The sequence below is a fragment of the Pleurodeles waltl genome, chromosome 2_2 (genome assembly GCF_031143425.1).
Source record: "Pleurodeles waltl isolate 20211129_DDA chromosome 2_2, aPleWal1.hap1.20221129, whole genome shotgun sequence".
Lineage (NCBI taxonomy): Eukaryota > Metazoa > Chordata > Amphibia > Caudata > Salamandridae > Pleurodeles > Pleurodeles waltl.
Window position 1 is genome coordinate 320,670,805 of NC_090439.1, and position 12,259 is coordinate 320,683,063.

Consider the following 12,259-nt stretch of genomic DNA (forward strand, 5'->3'; position numbering starts at 1 on the left):
ATCGGGTGAGTGTTGTTCAATGAAAACGGGATCGTCAATTCATTTATACACTAGCTAACATTTTTACAATAACCCCAAATTGTCAGATATTAAAATTAATTATATGGACTTTGTTAGTGTTTTCTACAGCACCACACTGTCACCTTAAGACCAATTCAGATCTATACTGTATATCGTTGCACAGAAACACAATCACTAATAGAGCGATTTCTTTGGCCCTACGTGCATTGGATGACACCAGGCACAAAACATTGTTGAAAGGGTTTTACTGTAGGGAGGACAAAAGCATGTTCAATTCGGCTTCTGGAACGAAGTAAATAGTGGCAAGCAGGTAGGTGTGTTGAATAAAGAAAACAACTGCACTCAGGTGGAATTCTACAAAAACCCTTTGCCAAGAAGAATCATCTTAAATGGCGTCCGTACATGGGCATTACTACTGTAGGTATTATGACCAGGTGAACAGAAAAATTGTATTCTCACTAGCTACAGAGTCAGCAAGATTTGCAGGTAAATTGTTGCTAAATAATATGTTACGGCAAGTTAAAAAATAGATTATGGAACTTCGGTTTAACAAGAGTAAGTAGACGCGGTGTTAACGGCAGCCAACTTGGATACAGAAAAGTGATCATTTTAAAAAATGACAGCTCTCCAAAAAGACAAAACCGAGTTCAGGCCATGTTGCATTCATTAATGCCAATTAAAGGGCATGGAGCATTGGTGTCGGTATCCAGATATAGAATGAGATGGCAATTATGCTGCTCATTAAAATGCTCCCTTTATGTCCTGTGTCCTCCCTCCCACACACACACAACAATCTCATTCTGCAATGATTAGCAGCTTAACTTCCCAATGGTGAGAGACTGAATTTTGTACTGGAATGTGGTTCTCTTGCATCATTATTTGCAAGTATTTGAATGTCAAACAGGGATGTTACATATGTTATGTCAAAAGGTTAACAGCCACTGAGACAGTGATAAGTAAGTCTGCTGTTGAATAATAAATATACATCTATATATAATGAATGTTTAGGATTACGAGCTCCGGTTTTATGGCATTTATTTTTTGGGCATTTCCTCTAATATTTGCTCATATTTTTACATTTCATCTGTACCTATCAAAGTTTTTATTCTGTGGTAAAATAAAGTAGTTACTATTATTTTTCCATATTAATTTATTTAGAAACATACACAGCGTTTGCGTGCCTGTTACGTTAAAATAGAGCATTATTTACACAGGCACAAAGGGATCATCTATTCTGTTCTTGTGATCTGGGGGATGCTGTTAACTGCATTGTATTGAATGGAGAGCCCTTACACATCATAGAGCATCGCCTGATTTTATTTCACATTCCTCTTGGTTTCAATCTGCAGGGCCTTTTGCCCAAAAGACTTCGAGACACTGTGCAGGACTATTAAAAAGACTTCCTTTCCATTTTCTCCCATTATTTTTTTAAATAAATTAATTAATAGAAGGAAATAGATTGGTTTGTATCTGTTTAGTAAAAATGGAAGATTCAGCCTAAGTAACCATGTTCCCTGTACAAGAAATTTCGACCATGAGGTTAAAGGGAGTAAGCAGACTCTAGAATACGAAAACGGTGGTATTATGGCCAATCTGAAGGCACTCTGGCGGAGGCAGGCCTTAAGAGGCCAATATCTCGAGGAGGAATGTCAGAATTGGAGTACAAACAGGAATTATAATGTTAGTTCTTTAGCAGTACTCTCGGAGATTCAAGTCTTTTAAATAAAATATTAGCCTAACAGAAAAAATAAAGGGAAGGAAGTTCTCAATGAGAACAAAATAAACATATTTACCATATCAGGAAGTGCCTATGGTCAGGGTGCGGGCACACAGGTGATCATGAGCAAAGTTTATTTTCTCTTGTGCCTTACAATTTATGAACGTTTCACAAGTGTTCACCTGCCCTAACAATGAAGTTGTTTGAAGTGATCAAAATTAGAGCAGTATTTGAACAGTGGGTAAAGTTTGTACTCCATCTCACTTTAAGAGCTTGCTTGTTTTATTTGTCTTCAGAAGATAATTGGAAATCACAAGATAACACAAGACGTGGCATACGAAAGCAGCTGAAATAAATAAAATAACCCTTTTGCATCCACAAAAAAACAATGCATACTTCGTATGTTGTAACTTATGTTAAACAGCCATGTACTGCAGGAGTGATTCTAATTTTTTCAGTTGTCCACCGTGTGTAAACGTTTGAAGTAATGGATACTTGTGGTGGCAGGTTTTGTTTTGGTAAGTGTGAGAATTTAGCCCCTGCAGGTAGTGTGTATTTTACTGATGGAGTAAACACCAAGTGATCAATTCTAAAGAAGTCTTTCTTCCATGATTAGGTGTAATATACTCCTAGAAAGCTGTCATTTAGTCATGAGAAGTCAACATACTAAAAAATCTTTTGTCTTTTGGCCCAAAGTGTAATCATGCACTTTCCAAGTAGAGGATTGCTACTGTGCATAAAAAGTGCAAATATGCTGAACGCACAACTGACACACATGTTGTGTTCAGAGTACCTCAACAGAATACACAAAGTGCACTTGTGCTAAAGCACAACGTGCACACATGCTGTAGGCACAAAGAATGAGTATAAGCTGCCCTCCAGCGATGCACAAACTGCACTCATGGTGCATGTACAAAAGATTTATAAGCTGCATCAAAGGCTGTCACTCTGCATATGGCTCCTACCAGAAGGCACGGGTTGTGGTCTAAATTATACAGGGTCAAGGCACTCGGTGAAAGGCGCAAGCGTGGATGCGCCACATTTCTCTAAACATGTGAATACGTCACCAATCTTTGTTCAGCACACTGTGAATGTATCATTATTATGATTGTTCTTGACGTGGCACGTATTACGCTCTAATCAGAAATCGTCTTTTAGCACTAGAAATTCTAGCAGTGCTAAATAATTAATTACCCAGGAGTAACGTTGGGATTAAATATATGACAATCAATTGATCTAAATTACATGAAAAAGTAATGCTTGTGCATAAATGAATCGGAAGGTCAATAACATAAGCACCACTGAATTCTAGTGGAATAACAATAAAATGTGTAACTGGTGCCAAGAAACTGCTTTAGAGGTGACTGGGCGCTTTACAAAATGGATTACGCTATGACTATTTAAATACTCATAAATTGTTCATCACAACGAAAATGGTTCAGTCTTTCTGTGAGTGGGCACCCGAGTCGCATCTTCACTCAGCAGCAGCGTCGATCTTAGCAGCGCTTTTGCTTTCATTTTAAGCTAGGAAAGGCTGCTTTTCAACAAACTGGGCGGCCTAATTAAGCATCAATACAAACGTAATTGCAGCTCTTCCCAACTGCAACCTGTTCTAGGAACAAGGGCCCACAGGCTTGCAACGAACAGAGAGGTATTTGCTGTATAAGTGACCTCGCCAACCCGTGAAACGCTATCCTGCTAATATTTCTCTCTAAATAATTGATCGCCTTGTATTTAAACCGGGGAGAAGGGTATCTATAAATAAAACGTTAACTGATATATAAATATAAACTGTTTTTCAGAGAGAGGAGTCAGTTTGAACATAGACTTTCTTGCTGTGGCATCACACGCAGAGAGAGTAACACGAAGGCAATTAAGCAACAAATGCATTCAGTCCGGGGAGGCAAAGCATGCACGTCAGACGAGATGCGCTTCAGCTGCACTACGAAGCGACTCAAACTCGCGCACACGTGTTTTATCCCCCAAGTTTTCTTAAATTGTTAGGAGACATTTGTTTTCTTGCAAATTAATTCTTTTCAGGTCTTTATGATAGTTCAGCGTCCCATAGAGGAGGATGAACGATGGCGCACTGAGCTCAAGCTGAGAAACAGGAGGAGACAAATGGCGAGCCCCGCTGCGGGGGACAATGTTAAGAGGAATTCCAAGCTCGATAAGAGAGAGAAAACCTCTTCTTTACCACAGATCGCGCAGGCTGCCGACATCAGTTTCGCCAGTAGAGGGCAGGCTTGCTATGCGAAATCTGCAACAACAGGCATCCTGGTCTACTCCGTGGCCTAAATCATAACATGTTAGTAACAACCACTTGTGGCAAGATCACCCTCAGACTCGCATTTTTTAAGGGAAAAAAAACAGTTGCAGCTCCTAATCGGCCGTGGGAGGCGGTGGCTCCCTGACTCGCGGGCGCTGTCAGGCTCCAGCACAGATGTCGAAGGACTCCGACGGTCCCGATCGGTGGCACCCGCCGGTGTATGATGGATGGTGAAATAATGCGGCGCTTGTTCCTGGAAAGGGATCCGCGGCCTGTTTGTTTGAGCGGCGCTGCGCCCGCTGGGGGGTCTCGCCACTCAAGACTGCAGGCAGGGAGCGTCCATACATACGCTCAAATGGCTGCCATACACTAACACATACCGGGAACAACATGGCTGAGAGCGTTCAATGGCAAAAATAGTAGTAATAACCTGCAGCAGTGGCGAATACTAGCTAGGCCCAAGAATACTATCTAGGCCCTAAACATACGAGACAAGGCGACAATAGTAATAAGAATTGCGTCCTGCCCACCGCTAGCATCAGCAAACGACCTCCTAATTGTCATGAGATGAACTGCAAACAATGCAACAGAAGTTCTTGGGAACTACACTACCATTTACATTCATTAATTCAACCTCTCCTGCGTGAAATGTCAAACACTTGGACGATAACTAACCGCGCCACAATTGCGTCTCCGCCATGAAGCATCATCGGGGAAGGCAACCAGGAACACAAAAGAAAATAGAATTATTATGAAAAAAGGGACTTGGGGACTAAGGAGCCAACGGGGAAAAAAACGTCATGCTATTTGTTCACATGTAGTTGTAGTGCTCAAATTTAAAAAAGAGGTTACATTGGGAATACGTTTGTACTGGACTGAAAAACTCTGCTTCAGCTCTAAAGTAAGTTCATCTTGCTAGAGCTGTGTTTTTTTAAAAGCAATGTTGTCCTCTTAAGCAAGTGTGGGTGAATGAGAACCGAGATTGAAGCAGGATGGAAGTGATGCAAGATTTGCAGAAAAATATCTATATTTATTCAGTGGGGAGACCAATGCACAGAAGGCTTGAAGACTTCAATCTCAAATAGAACCTGTACAAAGTAGTATCCTTCATTTCTTTGCTGTTTCTCAAAGGCCATGGGCTTCAGAAGTTGTAATTTTCAGTAAAGTCTCGCTCAAGGGACACATTTTGCAATATTTCCAAAACGCAGTGTGGGCAGCCCTAAATTAGTAATCCTGCAGTAGTGTGATTTTTTAGATTAACAGAAAATTAGAAGAGAAAGAGCCAAAGGTGTTGAATCCCACTTCTAAGATAGTGTTTTCTGTAATTAATAGGATTAACATTATCAACCCTGTCGAAAGGGAAAACTAAGCAGTCGATCAAGAAATGGAGGGCTTGACGTATCATATCAGAAAATACTATCTTGAGGACTTCAGAATAAGGTGTAGTTTCAAGTTTCCTAGTGACAGTACAGCAAGACAACGCATGTGTATAATAGTACCAGGATATATTAAACTTTGATTGCATCAAATCCGCTACAGAGGTGTCATGTGTAACTAAGTGCAGCAATACAAGGGGATATATATTTTGCTTAAACAGGCCTAATGACGTTGTGGTGTTAAAGTTTCAGAGGTCTGTGGTGTAACACAGCCCTATTCACCCCATCTATCCATTCACCAACAGTCTAGTGGGTGATATTGTGTACATGGAACTGGAACAGTCTCTGCTTCATACCTTGATTGTTGCAACTCAAATGGGTTAGCAAAAGCAGCACAGGGCTTATGGTACAAATGTGAATTGTCCTTTAGCGGCAACTGCCAATTCTTGCAGAACGGTTGTGGGAAGTGAAAGTACTAATAGCAAGTACTCTCTGTCTTTCTATATGTGTGTGTAGTGTGTATGTGTATATATATATATATATATATATGCATATATATATATATATATATACATACATTTATATATATGTAGTGTATATATATATATCTATATATATATATACACACATAAATATATATATATATATACACACACACACACACACACACACACCTATACACACATGTGTATATTATCATCTTCCTAGAATAACACGTGGTTATATTTTCAGCTCAGCTTTAAGTCAAAAAGTCAAATTGGGCATTTTACATTTTGTTTTTCATCTCCGTGGATGGGATCTGAAAAGAGAAAATGCAGTTGAAACACAGTTACATGTATCTAGTACAATGTTTTTACATAGTTCAACTTCTCCTGTGGCGGTTTAGGGGGTTGGTACATGAGGAAAGTAAAACACCAAGTGTTCAATGTGTCAAACAGGTGGACCTCACCACAGTGCCTTCAGCTACAGACCAATTCAACTGATGAGCTCCGCTATAGCTTATGGACGCCCCACTCCTCCCTTGCTGCTGACAAAATAGCTTTTTGATTCCTAATAATAGTGCTGCCAATGAAAAGAACACTCCAAGGTCAGCCATGCTCTTGTAAAGCTTCAATTACATGTATGCACTTTCAGTCTTGTAGAGCACAGCTTTCTTTCTCTCCCTATCAAGTGGGAGTAAGTAAGAGGTTCATTTCACTCCAAAGTTATTGGAGCGCAACATTACCTACAAGGTTCTCTTTCAGAAATAGACGTGGCATCCTCAATATCAGACCTACCAAAGGAACCAGAATATATATGGAACCAAAAATAACATTTGTAACAAAAAATTACCGAACACAAAGGAAAATCTGTTACGAAACAGTTGTGTAGGAAAAGAGGAGTAGCACCTTAAAGAAGGAACCAAGGAATTCCCGCTCTGAGCTGTCAGGGATGGTGAGTCAATATTCTTGAAGCCACACTGAAGGGCCCCTACCTTCCTGGTGGAAGGTACCATTTCTGTCACTGCAGGAGCTAAGCAACCAATCAGTGAGTATTCTCGTGAGATCTGAAAGAATGTTGTCGTTATACACGAACAACCATCCCCTCTGTCCTTGCGCAAAGCACACCCAAGATCTCACAGCTCCACAGCTCAGGGATTTGGCCTTTCACTCTCTCTAAACAAAGAAGGAACTTACTCATCTGCGATTGAGGATAAATGTTATTGTATGTAATGAAAATCCCAAAGCAATTTTAAAAATTCATAATTGTCACCGAACCATAATACTGGAATTTTAAAATATAAAAAGTTGGTTTCTTGCAGGTGGATGGCAGAGTAAAGTCTTTCTGCTGATTTCAAAACTCACCAGACACGGCAGATCTGGCAATAAGTCTGACACATGAAATGGCGACACACAGGCTTAGGCTATGTAATGGATAAACATGCATACAAGCAGCTGCATCATGAATGTGTGTGTGAATGAGAGAACATGCACTTGTGTGCAGAGGAAGACATGCATGTATTATTTAATGTTGGGTGTAGTAAAAAAACATGCTGATTTGCAGTCAGTGTTAAATCAATCTATCTATCCATCTATCCATATGTTCATCTTGCTGCTTCTCTGCTCACCCAGCCCTATGCATCCATCTGCGTGAATATTTTCAGGGAATAATTGGAAAGAAGAGGAAACAGGTGTAAAATCAATATAGTTCCAGTAGAGCCCAAGCCCGGGGGCTTAAAATGACCAAGGGGAACCTATAAAACAAACACACACGCACACTCACAAATATACACATTTTTAAAATAAACGGGGCCATGCAGATGTAGCCTCAAATGCAAAGTTTGGTGGTGTTTCGGTGCCATGATTGAGTTTGGAAATTATGTAATTCCTAAAAAAATAAAAAATAAAAAAAATACCCACATCTGGTAATAATAAACGTGAGAATTGAAGCAGGAACGGATTGGTCAAGTTAACCACATGCGCCAACGCATGCACACACATATACACATATACTGGTATCAGCATTCAAACACGTTTAACATACCTAGCAAGGGTAAAATAAAAGAAAGGTTTCGTTCGGTGCCGTTAGGCGTGCTTCCCATCTCTTCCTGCAGCTTACCAAAAAGTGCAAGTTGCAGAGTAATGCAGAGACGTGGCTCCACACAAGAAACATTCGCACATTAAAGAGATATCGGTATCTTTACTAATGATGTTGAATGGCGGAGTGTCTCTCCTTAAAGAATCACTGTAACAGGACCTTCGAGGTAGAAGGGCCTCAGATCGGCTTTCCCAGCGTGCAGCGGACAGAGGGATTTCTAGTTAACACTCAGACTCAGTGTTAACACTTAACAGGGCCGGGTAAGCCCTGCCGCCAAGGTCAAGTGCACAGATGCACTAATTGTATTATGAGCTTGACATCTAGCGGCCACCCCTGGCAGGGCGAGGCAGGCAAAGGTTAAACCAGCAAGTGCTACTCACCCTCGGGGGTCCCATGCAGTAGGGAGCTCGCTCGCCCTTCCTCCCCTTGCAAGTCCCACCTTTTCAAAGTCACCAAACACGAAGGCGCAGTCCGCTTTACACCGCCCAAGCTTAGCTAGGAGCTAACACGCTGGGCGCCAAGAAGGACCTTGGGCTGTGCTTTCTGTTCATGCTGGGCGACCCTTCTTCTTCGAGCCACTTTTAACTCTCTACTTTTGTTTAAGTCGACTGCAAGTCAACCTATGATGTTTTCCTGGAAACCTGAACATTGTTAGCAACATGTCCTCTGAAATTAGGCAAGTTATTTCAGGTATGGGAGACCTGTATCACACACACAGGCACAAATGTAATTTCTCACCATGTGTTTTGAACTTGTAATGCTGTCATTTGTGCGACAGCAACTTGCAGATTTAACGCATACCCGACGGGTGTTCAAGATGGTAACAAGGAGTCTTTTACCATGGAGGCCTTGAAAACAAACTGTGTGCAAGCAGACGACGCGACATTTGCACCAACGCGACCCAAATGTATCTCAAATGCAATAAAGGCGTTAATAATACCAGCTGGAAGATAACACCGTAAACCAAGGCACGGAAAAACAATTTCATTGCAAAAAAGCCAGGGTCAACTATTACTCCGTCGAAAACTCAGTAAGATTCTCCATTAAGAGTGCGGCAATCCACCAACCGAGTGTTCCTCCCCAAGGCCTGGTCTGCGATTTGCAAAAGTACCTTGCCAGCCAAAGAGTGTATAATCGTATTATATGTTGGTCCAGAGCATGACATATTTTCAAAACGCGGCAAGGGTCAAGATGTGAAACAGAGGCGGTGCCCGGGCCATCCATCCCGCCGATGCCTAAACCCCACCGCCACTGTACTTGAAAACACCATATTGACTACCTGGCCTCCTTAGCGTTTTGCCAATCAAATGTATAAGCATTGCTGACACAAGCTGCCGAACTGCAGTTTAGTTTTTACAATCATCGAGACTCCCCTCGCTTTCTACCCCAAGGCAGAACCCTAGTGCACCGTCTGCGACTGTCGGAGGAAGCTCCTTATGGCCCCTCAAGATTATACTAAAGCTTGTCCAAGATTAGCAGCTTTCGATGAATTCTGACCCAGTTTTTTACGCCACATTATTCTCTTATTGTCTGTCCTACAAAACACAACCAGCTCTCTCCTTAACGTCAAGGTGTATTTTGCGTCTAACATACTTTGTTACTCGAAAGCTTAATTCACCGCTACCCACCAACTCTTTTTGGAGAATGTTTATGCCCGGGTTAAGGACCCCTTATTTCTAAGTAAGATGAATATTAAGGAAGTTTTGCCAAATAAATAGCGGGTGGTGTAGTCGCTTGGTATTTTTATCGATACTCAACACTGGCTGCTTGTATCTCACAAGCCACAAAATAAAAATCAGTTACACTTACAACATTGGCTTCGAGCTGCAACTGTTTCTTGCATGAATAGCTTTTAGCTATCTAAAAAATGTGCCGCCTGAAAGATTGCTACTTTTTGGCTGCAAAGTTGTAGTGTAACAATAACGACCTGACAAAAAAGATGTCTACAAATCAACGCTGATTCACCAAAGTCCCTTAATTAGGAAGACGTTCCTGTATATTGGTACCCTCAGGAAATGTATACACGCATCCATCGTTGGTTCATTTTCAACAATATAAAGGCGTTGGGTACCAAGAACAGCGAATTGCTTCTCGAATTCCTTGAAAATTATTATTTGCTCCCCATAGAGAGTTGTAACAAATACTGACTTTAGCTATTTTAAAATACAAAGGTGGCGGATTTAGTCATTGCCAGCGCCATGGCTTTAAAGGAGCCGTGCACAGTATAGAGAAAAGATAGAAGTTTTCTTTGCTCAGTCCTGCATCTCACTCAGCAACAATCGCCATTCTAGAAAGTTTCTTCGTTTCATGATGTCATCTTGGGGTTTGAGACCTGCTGTGACATCATTCACAAGAGGGCCCCAACCTTCACACGCCCCCCCACAAACTGTTTCACAATGTTCCCTTCTGTTGTCAGCAGATGTGTCTTATGTGGGGCAGCAACCACGACTTTGAACTGGAGCCACTTATGCGATATTTTGCTTTCGAACATAAAACGACTGCCAGTGCACATCTTAAAGGTAGTTCGAGACAACTCTGCACGCTTTTCAGCATACATTAGCCGATTTTTCTTTTTTTACTAAGGGGCTGGCCCCATTGTTAACTCGAAGATACATTATTTTTGTCTCAGCATTAACATAGCTGCATTTATTACTGGCCCTGTGATATGAACGGTACCTAGGTCTTCTGAGAAACGAATGGAGTAGGAGGGTTGGTGCCCCTAAATGGTCGTGCTCTCGCATTTTCTAAACGTTCTGCGCTGCGTGCAACCTCCTGAAAGCTTTGCATTTCAGTTCATTGTTTCGCATTAAATGGGGACCTCCAACAATCTGAAACGAGTTAACATCCGCCTATTGTGTTTCTAAGTGCTCTCAAGCTTCAAGCCTGAAACCACTGTGTGTGGGCTTTGCACTGCACCAAGCATGGCCCGTGCAAAATAATCATTTCAAGTCCCGGGCGAGTAATTGGATCTCGTCCTTCATTTAACAGCCAATCAAACTCAGTTAGTATTCTCTTTTTTCCTAAAAATTAAAACTTTTATGGCCTCTGCCTCCGAGTATCAGAAGTCTGCATTTTCGGGAATGTAAACTTCATGGTCTGTTTACTCTCTCTGCCCTTTCCGACTACACAGCGGGGCAGACAGATTTCACGCAAGTACCTGCCGTTATACCTTCAGAATTATAAACTAGATTTAGTCTATATGGCTCAAAGTATGGTTCCTACCCAGTGTTTGGCCTGGCGTCGGGTCTGTTCCATACAAGGGTAGGCGAAACCTATTCAAAACAGGTTTCTTCGGCGAACTAGAGCCGCAGGCAGGAAGCTCAGCAGAGCCAGCCAAACCTAATCTGTTTAAATTCTTATTTTGCGCACACAGCCACTTCCACCCCGGTCCCTCAAAATTCAAAGCTAAAAAGGGGGCTCTTTTATTTTATCGCGATTATAGTGTCAGGACATATTCCAAACCTAGTTTCATTATTCGCCATCACCATGTTTACCCATTTCAACGCTGCCTGACAATGAGCCCTTCCTATCTGCAAACTGTGCAAGTATTTCATTTGCGGCTTTACATAAAGTTTGCATCACTCTAATGTGTTGCATTCCATACCCCTTTAGTTCCCGGACAGAAAAGTATTAAAAATAAACCTTGTGCCTTCACCCTTAATGACCGACTCGGGGTACGTTGCAAATAACTCTATCGGCTAAGTGAGTTTTCACGGAACGGGAATGCGACCCGTGTTGAGCGCGGTCTTTTGGGGTCTAAGCAGTTATTTAAATTGTTGCATTTCGGGAGGTTATGGCGTGAAAGGCGCTCCCATTCAGCGCCCCACAATAAAACCCGCTTTAACATTCCTCGCTGGGACGCAGTGTCGCGCCTTTGAGGGGAGGGCTGTCTCCCTCATTCGGCAAAAATAAATCCATTCATTTGATCATGTAGCCATTGAGAGGCGATACAAAACAAGCCAAGTGTGAGAAATGGTATGTGATGAAGAAAACAAAAACATTTCCATGACAAAAAGGATTCTTTGGCCCTTAATCCAACCACCATATGCAAGCGTTTTCAGCAGCATAGTGCATGATGTGATCTCGCATGACAAGATTACACAAATGACTACTGACTCCAAATAATTGTTTGCGGGATTTTGTGAGTGTGTGTATATATATATATATATATATATCTCTTTAGGAAATTTTGACATGCATATTTAATATCTCATAATTTATTATAGAACTGCAAGCATGTGACTATACCGGTATTTATGTGTACAAAAATACTTGCAATTTCCAAAAAAGTTTGCAAGT

General features: G+C 41.5%; 1 protein-coding gene across 2 annotated transcripts in view; it reads right to left on the reverse strand.

The window, feature by feature from the left end:
• The window catches only part of SALL3 (spalt like transcription factor 3), a 52,133-nt gene that overhangs the window by 37,767 nt on the left and 2,107 nt on the right, over positions 1–12,259 (reverse strand). The window lies entirely within an intron of this gene.